Consider the following 7,145-nt stretch of genomic DNA (forward strand, 5'->3'; position numbering starts at 1 on the left):
ATTTTCATTGGTTTGCAGGTTCCTATGAATTGGTCTATTTTCTTTTTCATAATTAGGGACCTTCTTTATTTTGGTTCTTTGGCATCTCTGCTATCTGGTCCCTCCCCAGTCAGACTATATTAATGGCCAATACTTCTGCATAGTATGGAGGGAGATAGAGACCTCATTTTTGCAGCAATCCACTCTGGATTTTCTCAACAGAAACTCCTCCTTCGCTTTTGAATCACCCTCTTAGCCTGATTCAAAGATTATGTGTCATGTATAAGACTTAGATTCATGTGTTGAACACTTCCTCTGTTGCTGCTGCTGTAAGAATTGCTAAAGCCTTCACTTCCGTATTCAATTGTCCATAGTGTGGCATTTGTACGGAGCCCCGGTTGTCTCACAGACTATTGACTTGTACACCACTAATCCGCTGCCACCAACCATGTCCTCCCTGGTAAAATCACTTCAGTCTCAGTCATGTTTTCAATTAATAAAGAAGAGTGTATTTTATTTTAGACACAAACAAACTTTTACGGCATTCCAAATGTTGTTGCTCTTTACTTTCTTAGTCTTATTTTCCTCTCTCTATCTCTTCTACCTCCCCACACTCAAGAATCCACTGCCCTGTCTCTCTATTACCAACTGCCTGCCAACTGCTTCTCCAACTGCCTTTCCCAACCAGCCAGCCCACTAAAACCAACCAACTACCACCAACAACTCCCAATGAACTCCTCCCAGAACTGATTTTATAGTCCCACTGACTCCACCCCCCTGTGTCCTGACTGGGCAACCTGTTTAACTAAAACCAGCCCAAACCAGGGCTGGCCCACCCATGAGACAAGCTGAGGTGACCACCTCGGGTGGCAGGATCCACAGGAGTGACAGATCCAGCCTCCGAGGCATGTTTTGCCAGCTGCTGCTGCAGTGGAAGCGATATCTAAGACATGCTCCTTGGAGGCCAGACCAGCTGCCTCCTCAGCAGCAGCCCCCAATGCTGCCTCCATAGCAACCTCTTGGTGAATAGGAGGCAATGCTTGTCTCCTCCCATCCCTAGGCAGGAAATGGAAGGGACTGCCCTCTGTGGTCTCCTAGGCTCTGCACCTGCAGGCTCTGCACCCTAGGCTATCTGCACTCAGAGAGTGTCGCCCCCTATGATGGCCTTTGATTCCCACTTCCACCACTGAGTAAGGTTAATTTTACTCCCCCGCCGCCACCACCACCACCATTCCTGATGTAGATCTTCACTCACCCCTTCCTCCCTGGTGGGGAGGATGTCATTCTGTGGTTTATTTCAGGTGCCAAAATATATAGGACCGGCCCTACCCTAAACCATACGATACACTGTGCAAAATGTCGAAGTGTGGTTCATTGGAAATGGAAATTAATGGTTCTGATCTCATCAAAAGCCATCGCAGGAGAGAAGGAAAGGGGTGCTTGCAAACCCAAGTTCCACCCAGGCTCATTCCCATGGTGCTAACGAAACAGAAGATATGAGGGCTACTTGAAATGATAGGAGCGAGTGGAATGGTTGAAAAATGGCAAAGGTGGTGTCAGAGAGCCAGTGTAGATAGTTAATTTTGTATCTGCTGTCAAAATAGTATAAATGTTAACATCTGAAGAGGAAAAGCATTCTCTTTCAAAGTCATGTGCTGCTTTTTCCAGATGCACAGTTTCACAGAGGGAAGGAAGAACTGTTTAGCATCCCCAGCAGAGTAGCCGTTGGGGACTTGGTTGCAACAAATGAGATACACTGCACTTAGGTACATACCACATACATGGATCCTTGTCCCTTTTGATTTGTTTGCTCTGGTGTATATATTGTTAACTGAGCAGTGCCTGCAGTTTTTGCATCTGCTGTACCTACAGGGGATCACTGCAGTTTAGGTTGTTGTGTCATGATTTATCAGAAGCTTGTTCTAATTATTTTTTTAAACTGTAAAAAAGTGTGTGAGTCTGTGGAGGTCCCTGATTATGCAACATCAGTGTCAGCCCAACCTGTTCCGCCATGAAATATTGAGTGTTTGAGGAAAGTTTTTCCTTTTTTTGAAATGTATTTTAGCACATGTACGTTATACAATATATGCATATTGCACTTTTTAAAAATTATTGTGATATCTTGTGTGGTCGTTTTCTGGTGTGTCTTTTGAGAAATATTGGCTTGAGGTTGAATCCAATAGGGAGTCATTGCATGAACAGAAAGATTTCTGTTCATGCAGCAGAAATTACCCTCCCCTCCATCATGGTTTCCATACACCACCCCCAAATCTGCAGGATTGGGGGAACCCTCAGATAAGATGTGAAGATGCATAGTCCACACTCTCATAAAGCCTATTGAAAATGAAATGGGTGCATCTTTAATGAATGCCTCAAGAATCCAGTGGCAAAACATCCAGCCCAATCACCTTCTAAATCCAGCCCACAGATGGTCCGGGAATCAGTGTGTTTTTACATGAGCAGAATGTGTGCTTTTATTTAAAATGAATCTCTGGGTTATTTGTGGTGCATAGGAATTCGTTCATTTTTTTTAAAAAAAAATAGTCTGGCCCCCCACAAGGTCTGAGGGACAGTGGACCAGCCCCCCGCTGAAAAACTCTGATGACCCCTGACTTAGCAGATATCCTCAAGAGATCTCACAATATGACAACCGCAACTGAAAAATAACTTCTCCAGGTTTCAGCCTCTTCAAAATAGTCCCTGTGGATACCATTTCATGCGGTAGGTGAGATGGATGTAGGAGAATGTGCTTCCTAAGGTACCCAAGACCTGGAATGACAGGTCATGAAACATTTAGGATATATCCATTTAAGCCCCACTTTAGCATAATCTTAAATGGAAAGAAGAGCAGTCATGGCAAATGTATTTTAGACAACGAAATAACTAGAGATAATAAAAGATATTATATTCTGCCTCACTAAGTAGTCAGAAGAGGTGTCAATTGGTTGTTATGAGTGCCAAACAACCTTTCAATAAGGAAGTTTATTATGATGCTGATACATGGGCTATGCAGCAAGAAAGAATATGTCTGAAAGAATATGCCTGAAAGACAAGGAGGTATAATGTGAATAGCAAGACAGTGAGGAATCTACCATAATAATAAAAAATTCTTTTTGCACCTAAACAAGTCCCGTATTTTTTGCTCCATAAGACGCACTTTTTTCCTACTAAAAGTTAAGGGGAAATGTGAGTGCGTCTTATGGAGCGGATGGCGCTGTGCAGAGAGGGAGAGCTGCGCAACGCCCGTTCAGCAAAGCCGGAGGAGGAACAGAAGGAGACCCTTCTGTTCCTCCTCCTGCTTCACTGAAGAGGCGCTGTGCAGCTCTCCCTCTCTGTGCAGCGCCTCTCCTGCGAAGAAGAGGTGCTGCACAGAAAGGGAGAACTGCTCAGCACCCCTTCAGCGATGCCTGTCTTGCGAAGTTGGAGGAGGAACAGAAGGGTCTCCTTCTGTTCCTTCTCCAGCTTCACTTGAAGGGGTGCTGTGCAGTTCTCCCTCTCTGCGCAGCGCCTGCGAAGGAGACGTGCTGCGCAGAGAAGGAGAACTGCACAGCACACCTTCAGTGACACGCCTGTCCTGGCTTCTACCTTAGATGTGCGCAGCCTCTTCGGGCAGGGGGAGCCTTCATCCCGCTGCCCTGAAGAGGCTTGGCGCGGTTATCCCAGAAGCCAGATCCCTCTTGCTGTTCTGGCCTCTGGGATTCAGAATATTTTTTTCTTGTTTTCCTCCTCCCAAACCTAGGTGCACCTTATGGTCTGGTGCATCTTATGGAGCGAAAAATATGGTAAATATCAAGTTGTTCCTCTGACTCTTTGGCTTCAGTATTTGCCATCAGGACCTGTCACACATTAGTGACCCCAGCCGCTCCTCCCTATTCCAGATTGTAGCCTGTAGTTTTGAGTATTGTAAACAAGATCATTTGAAGGTTCATTTTTATAATGCCTCAAAAGCTTAACTCCCCCCCCCCTTTGAGGGCTTACCTAAAAATGAAAGAAGCTCTTTCACATCTGATTGCTGTTTGATTTAGAACCAGTCTGTTGACTAAAGGAGATCACAAATTTTGATTAGCATTGCTTAATTGCCACAATTTCTCTTCCCTGGTAATTTGCTATTGACAAAGATGTATTAACTTCATGCCTATGAAAAATGGCAACCTGTATAAAAATGTCTGCAGTTCCTCGTTTTTGATAGCTCTGTTTGCATTTATTTTTTATTCAGTATTTATTTTGTATATGATACAGGCTAAAGGTTGCTGTGCATCACCATAGTTACTGGGAATTTCTGTTAAATGAACAGCTAGCCTACTATAACTCTTAGGCAGTCAAGCATTCTGCAGGGAGTGCACAAGAAAATGTTTGGAAGTAAGTATCTCATTCATCATTTCCTTTGATCAGCAAATTTGGTAGTCCTATGCCAAGCAGTTGGAAAGTAAAATGCAGCCAAGGTAGGGGTTTCCAGTTGGATATGTGATAAATTCTTCCATCGCCCACCAGCCACTGCAGTACACAAAGACAGATACTACTCTAGAATAACAACCAAAATCAAGGCACTCTGGTTCCCCTCCATATAGTCATCACTTTCACTGTATATAGCTTAGTTGTGACTGTATTTACTATCTATAAAGAAATTACAAATTGGTTTAATAGTTCCTTTGGTTGTTGATTGAGAATCTTTTCTACTTGGCAGTAATGACTGCAAATTACATTTATGACAGCTCATAATGAGTGGGGAATACCACATGTTCCATCATCTCTTATTTTCTCTGGTCCTTACTACAGCTCTACTGCAACTAGTAAACTTAGGTGGTGAGTGCAGACAGGACTGAAGCCCAAATGTCACCCCGCTAATCCTTGCCTCCCTTTCTCCATCCTACTCTACAGTCTCCATTTTCTGACTACAGTGCTACCTTGGGTTAAGAACTTAATTCGTTCTGGAGGTCTGTTCTTAACCTGAAACTGTTCTTAACCTGAGGTACCACTTTAGCTAATGGGGCCTCCCACTGCCGCAGCACCGCCACCGCGCAATTTCTGTTCTCATCCTGAAGCAAAGTTCTTATCCCGAGGTACTATTTCTGGGTTAGCGGAGTCTGTAACCTGAAGCGTCTGTAACCCAAGGTACCACTGTACAAGGTAAGAGGGTACTGAGAGACCTGGTAGTATGGAAAGCAAGGTAGTGGCTTGGCTTCATCTTCCCCTCCTGTTACTAGTGCTGTGTCCACCCCCTTTTGTTTGTTGACCCTCCAATGCAGAACATGCACACTCTGAACAAGATGTGCATTACAGTGTTAAATGAACAATACATGGACTTCCTCATCTTTAGCAAGCAGGTGGGTAACAACAATGGATATCAATGTAAGGCAATATGTTTGCCTCCTCTTTAGGTGAATATTTCAATGTGGCTTTAAGCAGTCTTTCTTCTAATTTCTTCCTTCTTTTTTAGAACTGACTTTTCTGAGAAAATCCCACAAATACAATTTTTCAGAAACAATTTCCTGAGGGGGTGTTTACTGATGATCAAACTGATAAAAAGAACAAACCATATATTTTAAAAAGAATCACTTTAATAAGTCAATAACCCAGCATTAACATGACTGAACTGAATTTGAATTGCTAAGCTTCATCAGAAGAATTTTTAATGCCTATCAATATTCCTGGGTTCTCTTGAAAGACACAAATTATTATTATTTTTAAATCCCAACTCTGCTATATTACACAAGTTACTAAAATTCATATTAACTGAATATTAACTTCAGATCCTGTGTAGCATTGATTTACAGAATCACATTCCACTGTATAAAACTATAATTAAACAAGCCCCCAACCATTTTGGGGGTGTAAAATTCTGTAAATTGCAATCCTGAACAGTGTAAGGTTTGCTTAAATATCATTTATTTCACTGTGGATTGGTTTGCCATCATGAATCTCATCTGAGGATTGTATTTCAGAACACATATTCTGGGAGACTTTGTAGCTGATGCTTTTGCACACATGCACCAGTCACTATAGATAATAAATGATTAATGATGAAAAACTAAAGTATTTGCACACAAATTCCCATTTGATTACAGTTCTGATTTTTCTTCCATTTGTGTTCCATCTAGTTTTCTATGCTTTGCCCTAGCCTTATCATTAAATATTGAGGGAGAAATAGTCATTTATCAGAGACACAGCATATGCTGAAAAATTTCAGGTTTTTTATTTTATTTTTTTTAAAACCTGACAGCTAGGTTTTGTCCAGAACCCCCATTATTTGAATTCACAAGGTGCTCCCCATTTTTTAATAGAATTACTATTTATCCAAATGTAATATATTAAACTTGTTATTTTATATTCCTCTCACACTCATGTCCTTCAAGGGGAATGTTTACTACTCTGATGTGCATGAATGATGCAGTTCTGTAATCTAAGAAAAAGAAATATACCTTGGGGGAGGGGGGAAATATATGTGCTATGTTTCATAGACATTGCAGAAGAAAAACCTGCATGGGTAGCATCCTAATCCTCAGTTATCATTAACCTGAACGGGTTAATACATTCCCTGGCAATTGCTTGATGGCCAAGAAAAACCCACTCCCTCATAGTGAGTGTTCATGTTGCCTTGATAGTGAAGAGTCTGACTGGGAGAGGCGGATGATGCCACAGGAAGTGCTGGTGCGATTCAGATACACCATCTTTGCCCTGGCCTATCTTTCCATATACTACCAAAACAAAGTGGGTGCAGACAGGAGTGCCAACTTGAACAAAATATTGGGGGGAGGGGTAAGTAAGCCCTGCCCTGCATAACCAATCACATGACACGGTGTACAGACACCATTTGAATGGTAATGTCCATCAACTTGGGAGGGAGGCCAGCTCAAATATTTTATGTGTGTGTGTAAAGACCCCTCAGTCCCTAGGAGTTGGCTCCTATGGATCCAGATCAGGTTCAGCAGCTGCTTCACCACTGTAGTGACATCTGTGTTGGCTGGATTGAAATGAATTGATGTGGCACCTACGTACGGTGGCCAGAAACAGAGGAAATGTTTCACCAAAAAGAAAGACAACATTTGCATAACATTGTCTCAAGCTTATGCATATGTGTATGTTTAGATCAAGGAAGTCAAATGGTGGCTCTCCAGATATGGATGGACCTCAACTCCCCTCAACCCTGACATTCCTCATGCTGAGTC

General features: G+C 42.4%; 1 long non-coding RNA gene across 1 annotated transcript; it reads left to right on the top strand.

Annotated features, from left to right (window-relative positions):
* Positions 1-1,117: 1,117 nt before the first annotated feature.
* LOC309352394 lies at positions 1,118-6,306 on the top strand. Its single transcript, XR_014161295.1, has 3 exons — positions 1,118-1,169; positions 2,524-2,700; positions 4,196-6,306. It is a non-coding gene; the product is annotated as an uncharacterized lncRNA (long non-coding RNA).
* Positions 6,307-7,145: the final 839 nt, after the last annotated feature.

Source organism: Podarcis erhardii (assembly GCF_964252035.2).
Source record: "Podarcis erhardii genome assembly, chromosome: 11".
Classification (NCBI taxonomy): Eukaryota; Metazoa; Chordata; class Lepidosauria; order Squamata; family Lacertidae; genus Podarcis; species Podarcis erhardii.